The sequence below is a fragment of the Benincasa hispida genome, chromosome 6 (assembly GCF_027475165.1).
Source record: "Benincasa hispida cultivar pf3 chromosome 6, pf3_genome.v1.1, whole genome shotgun sequence".
Taxonomy (NCBI): Eukaryota; Viridiplantae; Streptophyta; class Magnoliopsida; order Cucurbitales; family Cucurbitaceae; genus Benincasa; species Benincasa hispida.
Window position 1 is genome coordinate 50,479,627 of NC_143483.1, and position 19,368 is coordinate 50,498,994.

At 38.3% G+C, this 19,368-nt stretch overlaps 1 non-coding gene across 1 annotated transcript; it reads right to left on the reverse strand.

Moving 5' to 3' along the window:
* Positions 1 to 6,347: 6,347 nt before the first annotated feature.
* LOC120080680 (small nucleolar RNA R71) lies at positions 6,348 to 6,454 on the reverse strand. The gene has a single exon (XR_005482629.1). It is a non-coding gene; the product is annotated as a small nucleolar RNA R71 (small nucleolar RNA).
* Between the last annotated feature and the right edge of the window lie 12,914 nt (positions 6,455 to 19,368).

Consider the following 19,368-nt stretch of genomic DNA (forward strand, 5'->3'; position numbering starts at 1 on the left):
AGGAGATTACTAAGAGAAATTAAAAGAACCTTTTGTGTAGTAGATCATAAAACTCTCTGAGCTCGATTCTTTTACGTGAAACCAACTTTCACGTTGGTTATGAGAGAATGGGTTGAGAGAGTTACAATAACTCCCTCCCCAAATTTAGATTGATTTAAATTCAAACAATGAATTTAATTTAATATAAATATAAACATATATATTAACAACTTTAATATACATATAGATATATATATATATAACAAACCTTATGTTATATCAAATATAACACATAACCTATAGTTTATATTATATCATATATAATATGACCTATAGATTATTATTCTCTCATTTAACCTATAGTATTTAATATGAATCAAATTCATATTAAATTTAACCTACAGTTTTTATATAAATCACATTCATATAACTAATATTTGAATCAAATTCAAATATTTATTTCCTCTCAAATAAAACTTTAATTATAACGTATCATATACATTATATTAATTATTTCATATATAGTTAATTCCCTCAATTAATTTGAACTATTCAAATTAATCCAAAATTAATTCGATTCTCATTTATCCTAAGTGAGCTATCGAGGGGACCTTATGGACTTGATTAATTAATTAAATTCTTTAATTAAATTAACCAACTTCCATTAACTATCGGTCACTTCACTAAAGACTGATAACTGCACTCTTCGCACTATAGATATATTTCTGTGTCCATTGAATATAACTAATCAATGGTGCATTGGCCATTCACAAATTGCTCATAAGTACAGTTGAGCCAAAATTACTGTTTTGCCCTTATAGTTATATCTAACTTCTCAAGTACCACTGATTCTTCTATAACTATAACCGAACCCCTCTAGAGCTAGGAAAGGGTGTGGTGCCACATTGTTCAAGCCTCGAAACCAACCCTTAAGAGAGCAATCTCTCTACTTACTCTAACTATAGAGAAGGAGTGGATCCCTTCTTATGTAGTTGTGTTCCCAACTCCTCAATTAAATGAATCCACAAAATGGTAGGTATATTGAGTCGGAAAAACTGGCCATTCTCACCCATGTAGATCAAGGACTGCCTTCATAGGTAGGAGCTCACAACTCACTTAGAATTTAGGTCAAGTCACCTATGGTCATCATGGTGAAATGTAAGTCTCTTCTATCAACGGTGTTATATAGAGAGACTATTCATTTCATGGTCTGGTCTTATACAAACTCTTTGTATAAAACACCCCAGCTCATATGTCTCCACATGATTGATCAGGATAAAATCATTTGTAGTACTTCAACCATTATAACTACAAAGCGGGTTGTATTGTCAGGTTTTATGCCCAAAAACTCGTAGATAGTAAATGTAAATAATTGTCTGTCATCAATAAAGAGTTATCAATATTATTTCAATAAGTGTTATTGATTGTGTTGTATTCATTTTGTCTTAATAACCCTAAATCTAATAAACAAACATCCTAGGCTATCTTATGAGTCTTGAACTGTATGTGGAGACATACATGGATCAATGTTCAAGATACAACCTAAAAGATCTATAGTATAGGGATAAGGCTGGGTATTTTATCTTTGTGACACTATGGATACGACCCACTTTGTGTTTGATACAAACACAATAATCCAACGTGTTTGTGTAGGTGACATGCGATAAGGGTATCCTATGAAATGAGTTTGCATAAGACTAGACCGCGAAATCATAACCATTGTATGTAACACTATTGACTAGTTAGGTTTCAATTTCAATAGGATGATCTAGGCAACTTATCTTAATTCTGAGTGTATTATGAACTCCTATTCATGAGTGATTATCCTTTTATTTGTATGGGTGAGAGTGGTTAATTCGCCGACTCAATAAGCCTACCATTTTGGGGACAAGACAGAATGAGGAACTAGGAACATAATAATACAAGATGGATTTCATTCCTTCCCGACTTTAGGGTAAATAGATGAGTGTTCCCTTAAGTGGTGTCTCCGAGGCTTGAACAAAGAGCCCTACCTTCTCATTGGCTCGAGAGGGGTTTATGTTTGATGGTTGAACCATAAACAGGTTGTTCATTAGAGGAGCACTAGTACTTAAAGATACAGAGGTAACCTATGGGTAAAACGGTAATTTGACCCAGCTGGTGTTACGAACACTCGTGAAGGAGTAACTTGCTGTCACTGGTCTATATCCGTGGACACTAAAATATATCTGCAGTGAGAAGAGTGTAGTTGTGGGTCTTTAGTAGAGTGTACCTACAGTTAATGAATATTGATTAATTTGGTTAATGAGTTTAACCAATTTGTTGGAGTTAATGCCCTAAAGTCTCATGTCTTGTAGTTTGTAAATAGTTTGTACGAACGCTTGTGATGTTTAATATTTGATATTTACTTCACTTCTTGATTTTGCTCATTTGGTTGTTTTATTTGCTTTACCACAAACCAATAATCCTAAAATCCCTGGTTGTCTTTATGTAATTTAAGCATGTATGTGGTGATATACAAATGGATCATATCTTAAGTTATAACCATAATGGTCTGTAGTATATGGATAAATGAGGGAAACCTTATCCTGGTAACACTATGGATACGACCCGCTTTGTGGAATAGTTACAAGTGTTGTGATTTGTCACAGATGGTCTGATCATGATCATTCGTGTAGGGGACATGTGAGCGGGGGCGTCCTATACAAAAAGTTTGTATAAGACCTGACCACGAAGTGTTAACGTCTCGTTATATAACACCGTTCATGACAGAGACTTCACTTCACTAGGATGACCATAGGTAACATAACTTCAATCCTGAGTGAGTTGGGAACTCGTGCCATTGAGGGCAGTCCTTTGATTTGCATGGGTGCGAGTGGCCAGGCCGCTGACTCAAACCTACCACTTTGGAGATTTTTCTGATTTGAGAACTGAGAACTCAGCTACACAAGATGAAATTCACTCCTTCCCCGAAGTAGGGGTAAGTAGATAGATAGCTCCCTTAAGGATTGATTCCAAGGCTTGAACGATGTGGCGCCACACACCTTTTCTTGGGCCAAAAGGTATTCACACATAGTTGGACTATGTTGTATTGTTCATTAGAGGGATCAATGGTACTTAATGAGTGGTATGTACCTATAGGGGTAAAACAATAAATTGGCCCAACTGTACTTACGAGGATCTGTGAAGAGTTATCGTACTCATGATTGGTTATCTCCGATGGACACAGAAATATATCTATGGTAAGAAGAGTTCAGCTGTTGGTCTTTGGAATGCCTGACAGTTGCAAATGATAAATCTTGTGGCTAAAGAGTTTAGTCAGTTATTCACGTACCGTTGGAGCTTCGAGCCATAGGTCCATAAGGTCCCCTTGGTAGCTTGGATAAAAGTTGAGAATCAGTTTTTGGGTCAGTTTGAAATGTTCAAATTGACAAGAGGGAGTTCGATTATATATGATATAATTGAACTGGTTAATTATATATGATATGATTGACTAAATGTATGAGATACATTATTTTGGAGGAAATTGGATATAGATATGATTTATATCAAGTAGAGGAGAAAACACTATAGTTGATATATGATATTAAACTACAGGTTAAGAATATAATATGATTATATTAACTAATTAATTAATTAGGCGGTTATGAGATAATTGACCGAGTTTTTCTTCGAGTATGTGCGAATGTGGAAAGTTCGATTCAGTTCTTGTAACTGAAGAATAAAATGAAAATTGTTTTCATTTTTGCATCACATGAAAAATATCCAAAAATTCGCTCACGGTGTGAAAGCCTTCGATTGCTTAGCGTTGAGAGCCTATACGATAGCGTCCTTCTTTCTAAACGATCGCACATCCGCGTTGCTAAACGTTCACTCGCAATTATCTAAACGATCACTTACCTTTGCTAGACGATCGCTTAGCACGCCGAGCGTAACTAAACGATCACTTACCTTTTGATAGACGAACATTTAGTATTTACTACACGATCGTGTACCCTTACCTAAACGACAAGCACCCGACTATACGATAGTCTTCTCCCTTCTCCCACTTGCTTATTGTACTATACGATCGTTTTTCCTCCTCCCCTCTACCAATTCCATCAAAGTCCACCCTTTGGATTCTCACTCCGAGAATACTGAGGGCTTCGAGTGGTGGTGTCGTCCCCAGTTGTTGGTTGTTTGTACGCTACTGTTCGTGTAGACGACCGCGGTGCTGCTAGGCGACTGTTTGTTGTATAAGAGTCACTCTTGTATAAGAGTTCCTTCACAATTAATCTCATACCATTGGAGTTTTTGATCTTTAGGTTCATAAGGTCCCATTCCTAGCTTGTAAAGGAAATTGGGATAATTATATCTTGAATAGAATTTTAAATGTTTAAATTCACTTAGTGAAATAATATAATGTATAATGATACATTATAATATAAAGTTTATATTTTAATTAAACTTTATGATATAAATTTAATTTTGGGTATGATTCAAAATTAATCATTTGAGAGGAAAAACTCTTCACCCTGAAGCTCTATAAATACCGAAGGCCACCTTCGTTAAAGGAGTTCGGTTTTCTTCTAGCTGAGCCATACAAAGAATTCACCATACAGAAGATAGTTAGCCAATGTTCATAGTTTTCTTACACTTAGAAGGCGGAGGCGAGAGAATAGGGAAGACGCCAGAAGATCATTCTTGGTCAGATCGAGAGAGTGTCGGGAAGCGTTGAGAATGGAGAGAGGGCCGACTCTTGCGAAAGTAAGAATATTCTTTGGGGCAGAGTAGAGAAAAACAGTGTAAAACCTTGGGAAGCAAGAAATTGCTACTAGGCTCCTTATCTTTACTTTCTATTGTCATCTTGTATCTTGATTTCATTTATAAAATGGAACTTGCATCTCTATATCTGTTCACTCTCTTTATATTACGCATGAGTAACTAAATGTCTGAATGGGTTGAGAAGCACTTAGCTAACATGACCTAAGATCTTCATTGTATGCAATCATCTTGTCTTATGCATGCATCCATCACCCCTTTAGAGATACTCGAGAGAGGGTCTAAGGAAAGAACCTAGACTTGAGAGAGCTAGGTTAGAATCTAGACTTGAGAAAGCAAGATTAGATCTACATAAGTAAGAGATAGAGACTTAGACATAAGCTTTGTTTGCTAACATGCATCACATGCACCCTAGAAATAGGTTATGGTAGTATGCGGTCGCCTTGTGTATGTGTGTGTCATTCATCATCGCATAGACAAGAGTAGAGGCTTAGACATAAGTCCTATAGACATTATCGTATACATTGCATGCGTCCTAAAATAGCAATTATAGCATTTGCATTGAGAGATGACTTGCTGTTGTATATGTGTAGCATGATCGCATAACGTGAACGCAATCTTAGGAAGTGTTAGCTAAAGCCCTTCTCAACCCGTTCCCCCGCATACTCATTGTATCTTTCGTGTTATTAACTTTTTTCTCAATTCTGCCGCATAGAATCTATACCTTAAACAACATACCAACCGACACATTGTTTTATTTGTCATCGCAAAGTTATCAGAAATCACCGTCGCATATTGTCTCCATAGTCCCTATGTTTGACCCTGGGCTTACCAGGCAACCTAGTAGAATTTATACTTGGATTTTGCTAGAAAAACTTGCATGTACAACGCATACACCACCATCGCAATATACACCATTATTTCATCATATTAACAATGCATCAAGTTTTTGGCGCCGTTGCCGGGGATTACGACAATACAAGTTGTGCTAGCGGTAACTTTTTGATTTTCTTTGCAGACTTTCCGTCTCTGTGCACTGCTTCTCCTTAGGTAAGGGAAGAAGCGGGCATCATATGAGCGAAGGACAAAATCTTGAGCCCAATTATGACCCAGAGATTGAGAGAACTTTCCTAAGAAGAAGAAGAAACAGCTGCCAACGACAACAAGAGAAAGATCCAAACATGGTGGAACAACCAGAAGACAGAGCACCAAATGCAAATCATATCATGGCGAACCCCATCCTATTGGCAAACAGCCGTAATAGGCCCATCCGGGACTATGTGTCGCCTAACCTTTATGATTTCTCACCAGGAATCATGAGGCCAGCCTTAGACAGATCGAGATTCAAGATGAAACCGGTGATGCTGCAGATGATTCAAGCTGCCAGACAGTTTGGCGGTAGGCGTGGCGAGGATCCACACGCCCACCTCCGGAGTTTTATTGAAACCTGCAATACATTTGTGTTCCCAAACATCTCCGCTGAGGAGGTTCAATTAACGTTGTTCCCATTTTCATTGTGTGACCAGGCACAGAAATGGGCTTACTCTCTCGAACCAGGGGAGATTACATCATGGGAATAGGTAGTGGAAAAGTTCATGAAAAAGTACTTCCCCCCAACGGAAAATGCCAGAAGGAGGAAGCTAATTACCAATTTTGAACAGGATATCGACGAATCACTCAGTGACGCCTGGGTGAGGTTTAAAAGGCTAGTAAGAGATTGCCCGCATAATGGCTTACCAGATTGTCTACAAATGAAAATCTTCTACCACAGTTTGAACCTTGCATTACAGACGGCTGCCAACGCGGCAGCAACTGGAGGTCTTCTTGACAAGACTTACGACGAGGCCAAGAATAAACTTGATCGCATTTCAAAGAACCATGAAGACTGGAGAGAAAGCGATCAAAGACTGAGAATTAAAGACAGTGACGCAAATAATGGGGCCATTGCATCCCTACAAAACCAAATGACTGCGATGATGAATTTAATACAAGGAATCGCAATCAACAGCCCACGAACGCATAGGGGGCAAGTCAACGCAATCGATTAAGAACCCACAGTCTGTCTATTTCGTGAAGAATAATCCTTTTTCCAATACTTACAACCCTGGGTGGAGAAATCACCCTAACTTTGCGTGGAAAAATCAACAACAAAATTTTCAACCAATGGTGTAAAAAGAAGGGCCACCAGGATTTTTCCCACGAACAAACGGTCAAATGCAAAATCAAGCTAATAGTTCGCAGGCGCCACAATCTTCATTGCTGGAGAGCTTACTGAAACAGTATATTGAGAAGAATGAAACAATGCTCTAGAATCAAGCAACGTCCATCCGCAATCTTGAAATCTAAAAAATAGACCGCAAGGGGCACTGCCAAGCTCAATAGCGCTCGCCCGCAACCTAGGAAGTACAGGAAAGGAGTAATGTCAAGCTGTGAAGTTGGGAAGCGGAAAGACAGTGTTAGAGGAGAAGAAGGAGCCAAGTAGGACTACTCCAATTGCGATGGAACCGCAGACCCTGTTGACTAAAAAAGAAATAGAAGAATAGGAGACGATGGAACCAGAGATTGCGTACAACTGCTACCATTCCCCTAGAGATTTAAAAAGAAGAAAAATGATGAAGTGCAGTATCAACGCTTCATGGACATGCTGAAACAATTGCATATCAACTTCCCTTTCACTAAAACGATTGAACAGATGCCGAAGCAAGCAAAGTTTCTGAAGGACATAGTGACGAAGAAAAAGAGCACTAGTAAGTTTGCAATAGTGCCATTGATGCAAAGTTCAAAATCCATAATTCCATAGAAAATGCGTGACCCCGAAAGTTTCATAATACCTTGCTCGATCGGAGGGTTGTATATTGGTCAAGTGCTTTGCGATCTCGGGGCCAGCATCAACTTAATGCCCCTTTCAATTTTTAAGCAGCTGAATGTGAGGCAGCTGACGCCCACGATAGTGACTCTTTAGTTAGCTGACAGGTCCCTTGTGTATCTAGAAGGAAAGGTGAAGAATGTCTTGGTCACGATTGACAAATTTATCTTACCGGCAGACTTCATCATCCTTGATTATAAAGCGGACAAGGATGTACCCATCATCCTAGGATGACCATTTTTATCCACTGGTCGCGCTCAGATTGATGTGTATAAGGGAGAGATCACACTGAACATGAATGGACAGAAGATCAGATTTGATATTATCAGAGCCATGAAATATCCAGAAGAAAAAAACCTCACTGAGTCCGATGATGAACCCAGTTTGAATAAAGAAGAAAAGTCCGAAGATTAAAATGAAGATGAAGATGCGACCACATCCATAGTAGCCTACAATACGATCACAGAAACAACAACCAAAGAAGAAAAGCTAACAACGAATGAAGAAAGAAAAACACCAAAACCATCCTTGGAACAACCACCGACAGTAGAGCTGAAAATCCTTCCAAACCACTTGAAGTATACTTTTCTGGGGCAGAATGAAACGCTACCAGTAATAATTTCCTCTACACTTCGAGAAGATCAAGAAAATGTGCTGCTGAGTATCCTGAGAAAGTACATAAAAGCAATTTCTTAGACGCTGGCAGACATTAGAGGAATCAGCCCCGCATATTGCATGCACAGGATATGTCTCGAGGACAATCAGAAAGGATCGATCAAAAATCAATGCAGACTCAACCCTGCGATGAAGGAGGTCGTGAGAAGGAAATAATCAAATGGTTGGATGCAAGGATTATCTATCCAACCGCCGACAGCACGTGGGTCAGCCCCATGCAATGTGTACCAAAGAAAGGAGGGATAACGGTAGTCCTAAATACAAATAATGAACTAATACCGATGAGGATCGTCACTAGCTAGCGGATCTGCATGGATTACCGCAAACTGAATGCGGTGACAAAGAAGGATCATTTCCCTTTGCCTTTTGTCGACCAGATGCTAGACCGCCTAGCTGGAAATGATTACTACCGCTTCTTGGATGGATATGCTGGCTATAACCAAATCATGATTGCTCCTGAAGATCAAGAGAAAACCACATCCACCTGCCCCTATGGAACGTTTGCATTTTGATGTATGTCGTTCGACCTATGTAATGTGCCGAGCACTTTCCAAAGGTGTATGATGGCCATCTTTTATGAGTATCTTGAAGATTCTGTAAAAATTTTCATAGACGACTTCTCGGTGTATGGGCAAACATACGGAGTCTGTCTCAACAATCTAGAGAAGATACGAAAGAGATGTGAGGAGATGAACCTTGTGCTAAACTGAGAGAAATGCCACTTCATAGTGAAAGAAGGTATTGTGCTTGGGCACAAAGTTTCTAAGGATGGGCTGGAGGTGGACAGGGCGAAGATTGAGGTGATTGAAAAGCTCTCAACTCCAACAAATGTGAAGGCTGTCAGGAGCTTTTTAGGACATGTTGGCTTTTATCGACGTTTTATGAAAGACTTTTCAAAGATTGCACGACCATTGAGTGTGTTGCTGAAGGCTGAAAGAAAGTTTGACTTTGATGAACAATGCCTCAACGCATTCAAGATACTGAAGAACGCATTAATAACCGCACCTGTGTTGATCATACCGGATTGAAAACAGCCCTTTTGAACTAATGTGTGACGCAATCGCTTATGCGATGGGGGCGGTGCTGGCGCAAAAAAAGAAAACAATGCTACATCCCATCGCATATGCGAGTAAAACCTTGAACCCTGCTCAAACAAATTACACTACCATAGAAAAAGAATTGCTTGCGGTGATATTTGCGTTGAAAAATTCAGAGCTTACCTGCTGGGATCCAAAGTGATTGTTCACACTGACCACTCGGCAATCAAGTACTTAATGACAAAAAAAGACGCGAAGCTGCGATTGATTCGATGAGTTCTCCTCCTCCAGGAATTCAACATGGAAATCATTGATTGCAAGGGGACAGAGAACTAGGTTGCGGACCATTTTTCAAGATTAGAAAATCCAAAAGTCGACCGCAACCAGTCAGAGGTGAACCTAACTTTTCTAGACGAGTAGCTATTTAAAATTGAAGAATTACCATGGTATGTGGACGTGGTCAATTTTTTGGTTTGCGAACAATTTCCTGAAGACTACTGTGAAACCCGAATCTCCATTTTCCTACTTAAGTAAGTGATTAAAGGGTTAATTAGGAGAAAGTTAAATCCTATGTTATGTAAATAATCTAATAATTTTACAATTGTCATAATAACTGTGATAATTGTCACCTTCTGTGGATCAACAATTAGTAAGAGTGAATGTAAACTATAATGGTTAAGTATTATAGTTATGATAACCATATTTGATCCTGAAGTACGAGTAAAGAGGACCCTAAAAGGATAAAAAGAAGAGAAAACCTTGAAGACTTAAATCCTGAATAGTGAAGAAAGGATTGAAGAACTGAGGAAAATATAGAAAATTATTTGGGAAAATTTGTGTGGAGGTTGCACGGAGACAAACAATTCGCAGTAGCTAAGAGCGAGATCGTTGAGAATGAGATCAGCAAGATCGTTGAGAACGAGATCATTGAGATCGAGACCAGTGAGATTGAAGAGGAAATGGGAGAGAGCGAGATTGGATAGAAGATGTGAGAGAGTGAGACCAGTGAGAAAGTGGAAGAGAGCGAGATTTTGAGCTAGAAAGTTGGAGAGGGTGAGATGAGCGAGAAAGTTAGAGAAGAGCGAGAGAATGAGAGAGAGCGAGATTGGAGAAGAGCGAGAGTTTGAGTGAGAAAGTTGGATAGAGCGAGATTGTGAGCGAGAAAGTGGGAGAGAGCGAGAGTGGAAAAAGCGAGACCAGCGAGAAAGTGGGAGAGAGTGAGAGCGGAGAGAGCGTGAGTAGCCTGAACGCCTCATTCGAACGTCATGCCCACGCGATCGAATGAAACCGCCTGTGCATCGAACGATTGGGCATTTATGTGTTGAATTTGGCCACGATCTTATTGATTATGCATTAAAAATCCTAAATTGAACACAAACAAAGCTTGAAGACGTAAGGGCAAACGTCAATTAAAATTTAGATGTCCGATTAAGAGAAATTCTTAAACCCTAAGAAATTGTGTTAGATGCGTTTGGGAAGAACACATTGAACCAAGGTGAAGTCAACCTACGTTGATAAAGGGAGGATTAAACATTTGGCCATGTAGTCAAGTAGGTGGTGTCAACACCATAGGAGGTTTGGACGCCTATAAATAGAGCCTTTGGGATTTCATTTTCAAATCACAAATCATAAAATTCGTAAAAAGAGGGGGAGAGTAGAGTGCATTGGACAGTGAGGGTGGAGGAGAATGCATCAACTTGATACGAGGAGATCTCCCAATCTACTCGAGCGTTTGATGTAATTCTAAAGCCATCTGAAAGATAAGATAGTCTAGTTTTCATGGTGAGGCTTCCGGAGAAGAAGGTCAAAGGAATTGGGCTGAAGAATGAGAAAAAAATAGAGGGGTCGAGCTATCCGGTAAGCTGGGCCAGTCTTGATATTTGGATGATTCCAGCTAAACCATGAAGATTTATGAGCTAAGATTATATGGTAAGCTTCGACATTTTAGAATAGTTTTGTAGAAGGAAGTATCTCAAAATAAGGTTTAGAACTATGAGTAATCTAAGCTATAAGTTGGATCTGGATTCTAGGGGTAAAAAGGGAGCCCGAGGTAGAAAAGGGAACTATTAGAAAGGCTCCTAAGCAATTAAGGTGAGTGTTATAATTTTGATAGTTAACATATGTTGTGAATATTATAGTTTTGATAGTTAACATATGTCGTAAGTGTTATAGCTTTAATAATTAACACATAGTGTGAGTGTTATAGCGTTATAGTTTCGATATATCATGAGTGTTAGGTTGCTTTGATAAATAAATGCATAGTAGGAGTGTTATTATAATTTGGATACGTACTGTGATTGTCATATAACTTTGATATATTATGAGTATTATATAACTTTGGTACGTATGCTGAATATTATACAGCTTTAGTATGTGAAAGCATATTGTGAATATTATATTATATAGCTTGATAAATAAAGAATATTGTGTGTTTATACAGTGTTGATAGTAAATGCATATTATGAGTATTCACTTGGCTTTATACTCTGATATTGGAATATATGTATCTGTAGATGCAAATTACATGCTTTGGTAATATTATGTTGCCATGATATTGTTTGTGTGTGACTATGGAAATTGCAATTATGCCCGGGATGTGGTTAGCATGGTTAACAAAATATGCTTGGCGGGAAAAATTGGTCGGCTTCGGTCGGCGAGAAATAATAGTCGGTGACGACCGGCGGGAAATATGGTCAAGTACCTAAGCATTGCTAGCGGGATAAATAAAATGGTCGATGTGCACATTAGCGGGAATTGGGGTCATAGGAAGGTTTCCATAAATGATTGTATTGATTGATGATATGATATGCATGCTACGTGTAGCTTTTGGCATAAAGATTACTGGTTGCGTGATTATATCTTTGATTGTGCATGAGTTATAATGCGAGTGTTGGCATGTGATTGATTTCCCAAAAATGATGATTTTCAAAGTGAATTTCATCTTAAAAGAACCACTCACTGGGCTTAGTAGCTCACACTCTTCAAAATGTTTCTTAATCTCTCTCCCCCCCCCAGGTAGCGGAAGATGAGGAGTTCCAGGGTGCTGCTAAGGTCAAGGTCTGCCACATGCCCCAATTACACTTCCGGAGAGTTTTTACGGTTGTCGTTGTAAACTTTGTTGTTAAGTCCTTAAGTTGTATAAACGTTATATCACTATCGTAATAAAAGATGGGCCTACTTAATCCGTTATAGTTTATCTCTTTGAGTTAATCATTCCGCTGTGTATAAGTTATAGTATGGTATCAGAGTTATTCCACAAGAATCATTAGGCAGTAAGTGTCAGCTCAAGGGTTGATAACTGCTGCAGTCGCATCCCTTTTCCAGGCTAAGAAGGTGGTTTGGGGGCGGGTGTGACAACTACACAGCCCACCAGAAGAGGTAGCTTAGACATGAATGTAAATCATACTATTGGGATGAGCCAAATATTTATAAGAAGGGATCAAACCAGATTTTGTGCCTATGCGTACCAGATGCTGCTCACCAATGTATACTATCACAATACCATGACTCGCCATATGGAGGACATTTTGGAGGCCAACACACAACAACAAAGGTGTTACAAAGTGGGTATTTTTGGCCAACTTTATTCAAGGACGCAAGAGACTATGCAATGAAATGTGACCGGTGCCAACACATGGGAAACATTTCCAATGCGATGCCCGTGAATATCATCTTAGAATTGGAACTATTTGATGTCTGGGGCATAGACTTCATAGGACCATTTCCATCATCAAATGGTCACAAATACATTCTATTAGCCGTCGACTACGTTTCCAAATGGGTAGAAGTGGTATCATGCATCGCAAACGATGCGGCGGTAGTCTCCAAGTTCTTGAAGAAGAATTTTTCACTCGTTTTGGCACTCCACGTGCCATAATAAGTGATGAAGGCTCTCACTTTGTTAATCACATCATCAAAAAATTGTTGCTCAAGTATAATATCCTCCAAAAGGTGGCCACCGCATACCATTCACAAACAAATGGTCAAGCTGAAGTGTCCAACAGGGAAATCAAGCTGATATTAGAGAAGGTGGTAAAACCTTTACGCAAAGATTGGGCAATGAAGTTGGACGATGCCTTGTGGGCATATAAGATCGCCTATAAGACACCTATAGGCATGTCCCCGTATACGTTGGTGTTTGGAAAGGAATGTCATTTACCGCTTGAGCTGGAGCATAAAACAATGTGGGCAGTGAAAAAGCTCAATTTTGACTTAAAGGCCGCAGGGAAAGCAAGGAAACTTCAGTTGGTTGAGCTTGATGAATGGAGAACTCACGCATATGAGAATGCCAAAATCTACAAGGAGCGCGTAAAACGTTGGCATGACAAACAATTATGTGGGAAGAATATCCAAGTCAGGCAAAAGGTCTTATTATTCAATTAGCGGTTACGACTCTTTCCCGGTAAATTGCTGGTCCGGACCCTTTATAATAAAAAAGGTATTCCCGCATGGCGCGGTTGAGTTATCCAATGAGGACGGGACTAACGCATTCAAAGTCAACGGGCAAAGAGTCAAAATATATCATGGAAAAGACTTGCATCACGAGAACACCTCTGTGTACCTGAGGAATTCTGACTGAAGAAGAAGTAGGCAATCCCTGCACAATCATGCGATTCAAATTCACCAGGGACGCAATTTTTGTGAAGTATCCTTTGAAACCTTCAATTCATGAACTCAATTCTACCTCTTTATATCCATTATCATTTCTTTATCCTTTGCATCTAAAAAAAATTGTTAATTCTATCTTTTATTTGACCCTCTCGATGTTTTTTTTGCAACGATCGTGGTGAACCATTGCGAGGGAGCTACACGATAACCGAAAGATGCAATTAGCCACCGCAATCAAAGAAATTGGCTCGCAAAGAAGGGTGTGATCACAAATAATGCGGGCGACAGAGCAAATTTGGGGGTTGTATCTTTCCTTGACCTTGTTTATTCCAAATTTTGTACTATCGCATCTCATTTTAACTTTGATAATTTTATCATCGCATCCTCTTTAGACTGCGCAATCATTACACATTGGTTAATTTTGTGAGTCACCGCATTATTTTTCTTTGCCAATTTGATTTCAATGATGAAACACATATCTCTATTTTTCATCACATGCACTAGAGTCAACTTAATTTTAGGATAGTCAATTCATGAAATATTTCTAGAAGTTAGTGGTCTACCAGCTTTCTTTCAAATAGACTTTTACGAAATCTTCTAAGAGCAGGACGTGAGTTCTTTCAATCTTTCAGCAATGAGGATATTGCTACATTTAAATTTGGGGGTGCGGTATTTATTTTCAACCTTGCTATTTTAGGCATTCTCTAAAAAAAAAAATATATAATAACGTTGCGATCGGATCTTACTCGTAGTTGGATGTCCGCATGACACCCATGGGGGCAAGCCAAAACGAAGGTAGGAATCGTGATCAACGCATAAATAAAATGATCGCAACTCCACTGCCAAATGGGCATGAGTTTAGACTGAGAAAGAGCGGCTTGCTCGTAGTTGGATGCTCGCATGACACCCCTGGGGGCAAACCAAAACGAAGGCTAGGCACTTGGATCAGCGCAAGGTCATAGAAAAAATATCTAAACTACGTAAGGATAAAAATCATTTGAAAACACCCCAGTTGAAAAAGTTTTTTCTTTTTTTTTTTAAATAAATCATGCGATGCTCTAGAAACAAGTAAAGTCTTTTTGAAGGTTAAACTTGCGGTACCTAAATTTTAGAAATATTTTAAGAAAAGACCTGAATAAGAATTAAGGAGATTTTGGTATATAGGACTTGAATAAGGCACCTTGAGAAATCTAGGAAAGAAAAAGGCGGTCGACTTTCTAGAGAAAATCTTTAATTTATGCTTGAGAACAAGCATTGTTTTAAATTTGAAGGTGTGATAACGGACAGAAATGCACGTTATTACAACGCAAAGACATAAAACAATGAAGGATTGAAACGGTAAAAATATATAGAATCATGTCCAAAGGCATTAAGTTGAGAATATTGCGATCGCATGTGACCATTGCATTAAAGCAGCTAATTTATGTATTTTGTGTAGAAAAATGCATTGGCGCAAGGCAAAATTGCGATCCAAGGAATTTAGCGTCCGAGTGTATTAACAGATTGCGACCCTAAGGCTACGCAATCGTATGCGTTCGTGAAGATCTACTCATGAAAATGGCCGCATAGAGACGACGCATCAAGGTGAAAGCTTAATAAATCACGATGGGTCAGAAAGCTTATGACGGTCAAATACGAATTTAGTTGACAAGCCGTTAACGACACAATGTAACAAGTACACTCAACTTTTTGGTGACAATTAATCGGCGCATTAGATAAAGAATTAATGACATCCCATCAGTGCAATCATTTGAGAGAAAAAGCTCTTCACCTTGAAGCTCTATGAATACCGAAGGCCACCTTTGTTAAAGGAGTTCGGTTTTCTTCCAGCTGAGCCATATAGAGAGTTCACCATATAGAAGATAGTTAGCCAGTGTTCATAGTTTTCTTACACTAAGAAGGAAGAGGCGAGAGAAGAGAAAAGACGCCAAAAGATCGTTCCTGGTTAACTCGAGAGAGTGTCGGAAAGCGTTGAGAATGAAGAGAGGGTCGACTCTTGTGAAAGCAAGAATATTCTTTGGGGCAGAGTAGGGAAAAATAGTGTAAAAGCCTTGGCAAGCAAGAAATTGCAACCAGGCCCCCCTATCTTTACTTTCCATTGTCATCCTGTATCTTGATTTCATTTATAAAATGGAACTTGCATCTCCTATATCTGTTCACTCTCTTTATATTACACATGAGTAACTAAACGTCTGAATGGGTTGAGAAGCACTTAGCTAACATGACCTAAGATCTTCATTGTATGAGATCATCTTGTCTTATGCATGCGTCCATCACCCCTTTAGAACTACTCGAGAGAGGGTCTAAAGAAAGTTCCTAGACTTGAGAGAGCTAGGTTAGAATCTAGACTTGAGAAAGCAAGATTAGATCTGCATAAGCAAGAGATAAAGACTTAGACATAAGCTCTGTTTGCTAACATGCATCGCATGCACCCTAGAAATAGGTTATGATAGTATGCGGTCGCCTTGTGTATGTGTGTGTCATTCATCATCGCATAGACAAGAGTAGAGGCTTAGACATAAGTCCTATAGACATTATCGTATACATCGCATGCATCCTAAAATAGAAGTTATAGCATTTGCATTGAGAGATGACTTGCTGTTGTATGTGTGTAGCATGATCGCATAACGTGAACATAATCTTAAGAAGTGTTAGCTAAAGCTCTTCTCAGCCCGTTCCCCCTCACACTCATTGTATCTTTCGTGTTATTAACTCTTTTATCAATTCCGCCGCATAGAATCTATACCTTAAACAACATACCAACCAACACATTGTTTTATTTGTCATCGCAAAGTTATCAGAAATCACCGTCGCATACTGTATCAATAAGCCCATTAGAATTTATACTTGGATTTTGCTATGAAAACTTGCATGCACAACGCATACACCACCATCGCAATATACACCATTATTTCATCACATTAACAACGCATCAGCCTCCCTTCGGAAAGTGCTTGCATGGGCCAATACCAAAGTGAATAGGGAAAGTGTTCATAGTAAGTGGGAGAAGGACGTGCGTCAATGTATTCTATTGTCTCCTCTATTAGATTGCACCGTGAGATTCCTATGGTCCGCCTGTGTGTCATCCTGGAGCGACCATCCCTTGGGAGGACTTGATCATATGATTGGGAACAATGCAAAGTCCAGTAATGGATAGGGTTTCTTAGGTTAATATTCAACAGTTGTCTTTCCTTACTGTAGCTTGTTGAAGTATACCTATGGGATCTGAAAATGGTAGGGTCATACTGAAGGAGTAATATAACATGCAACGGAAGAATTTAGAATCAACAAGCACTTAAACTACATTTAATTTTAGTTTTAAACATGCTATTCATATGACATTCATAAGAGGGTTTGAAACAAATATTACCTTTGACTATCTTTTCCACGAATTCAATAGAATTTCACCAAGATTGAGCTTGATTCTTTAAAAAGACCACCACCAAGATCTTCTCCACTATGCTCAAGAAGGAATGTGTGGTGGAAACACTCAAATCAAGTTGAATTGAGGATGAACTAGTGAGGGTGGAGTAGGGTTTTCAATTTTTTGGCACTTCGGTAAGTAAACTCAGAATTCTCTCCAATCTTTCTGCATGAAACTTCTATATATATATAGATAGAAACCATGCAAAACAGTAGGGCTGCATGGTGGGTAACTCTTACTTGGAGAATTAATGAAGATTTAGATGAAATTTGATGAATCACCACTTTAAAGAGATAGTGGATTTTTCTTTCTCTTTAATTAAGTTTTATATTCAATTTTCCCAAAATTGATTTTTACTTTAAATAAAACTATTTTATTTAAAATGTGTTTTTATAAAATTAATTTATATAAAACTAATTTTATTTTATTTTAATTAAACATTTTAATTAATAATAAAAAAATTAATTTAATATCTTAATATTAAATTAATAAAACACCAATTCCACTAATTGATCCAATTTCATATTTGAATCATAATTTAAATATTAATTGATTCTTAAATTTCGTTTAATTTTAACTAAATTAAACATTTTTAATTATATGATATACAATCAATTGAAAACCCTAAAACTGAATTTGAACATTTCAAATTCATAACCCTAATTTCATACATCAATACTTAATTTGTTATTCTAATTTATGAACTAGGAGAGGAACATAATGGACCTATAGATCATGAGCTCCAACGATTTTTAATTAATTCGTTAAATTCTTTAAATCGAATTAATTACTTATTCGTTAACTATCAAGGCACACCACTATAGCTCGATAGTTGCACTCTCCTCACTGTAGATGTATTTCTATCCATGTAAACCATAACCAGTAAGTCAATCCTTCACAAGTCGTTCGTGATTATAGCTGGATCAAAAATACCATTTTACCCCTATAAATACATCTTGTTCCTTAAGTTCCCACTGATCCTCTAATGAACAATTGATTCATAATACTACTTATGAATCATGTCCCTCTCTATCATGAGAAGGCGGTGCCCCGATTGTTCAAGACCCAATCAATACTTAAGAGAACAACTTATCTGCTAACCCTAAAACGGTAGGAGTGAATTCCATCTTGCAGGGCTATGTCTCCGGCTATCTATCCGGTCTTATCCCCAAAATGGAAGGCTTATTGAGCAGTTCTGTTGGACTACTCTCATCCATGCAGATCAGGACAATCCTGAATAAAAAAGAGTTCATAGCTAGCTCAGGATTAAGATCAAGTTATCCTAGGTTACTTTAGTATGAAGTAGTCAGATTTAACAGTAAACGGTCGTTATAAAGAAAAAGTGACTATTTCATGGTCCAGTCTTTATGCAAACTCATTGCATAGGATGCCTCCACTGACATGTCTCTACATGAGTGATCTGTGGATCACATCATTTGTATTACCTATACAAAATGGGCCGCATCCAATAGTGTTACCAGGATGAGGTATCCAATTTCATCTATATACTTATAGACCATTTAGGTTATATACTATTAATTTGATCCTGTTTATGCCACCACATAAAGTTAAAGTATACATACTATAGCCATGAATATGTTTATTGGATTTTCATAATAGAATGTTGAAGAAAATCGGACATGAGGATTTCCATGAGCAGCAGAAAGATCGTTCCAAATTTCAATCGTATATGAACATTAACAATTACAATCAAGAAACGGAAACATACAGGCTATGCACAAAACGAAATTACAACATGCTTTACTAAGATCAAGGGAAGAAATACACATACCTTTGAAGACTTATCTTCAACATCCTTGACCACGAACGCTCGAACAGGCTCCAATACTGCAACATACGAACGCTTGAACTTAGCGATCTCCAAGATCATGAACAATCGGCAACCACCACACGAACACCGTGAACTCAATGAACAACCTCCAAAAAATCTCGAACTATGTCAAGTTGAGTACGACACCACCACAATGGCTACCTTGGTATTCTAAGTGTGAGAATCCAAAAGTGTGGCCTCTGTGTGG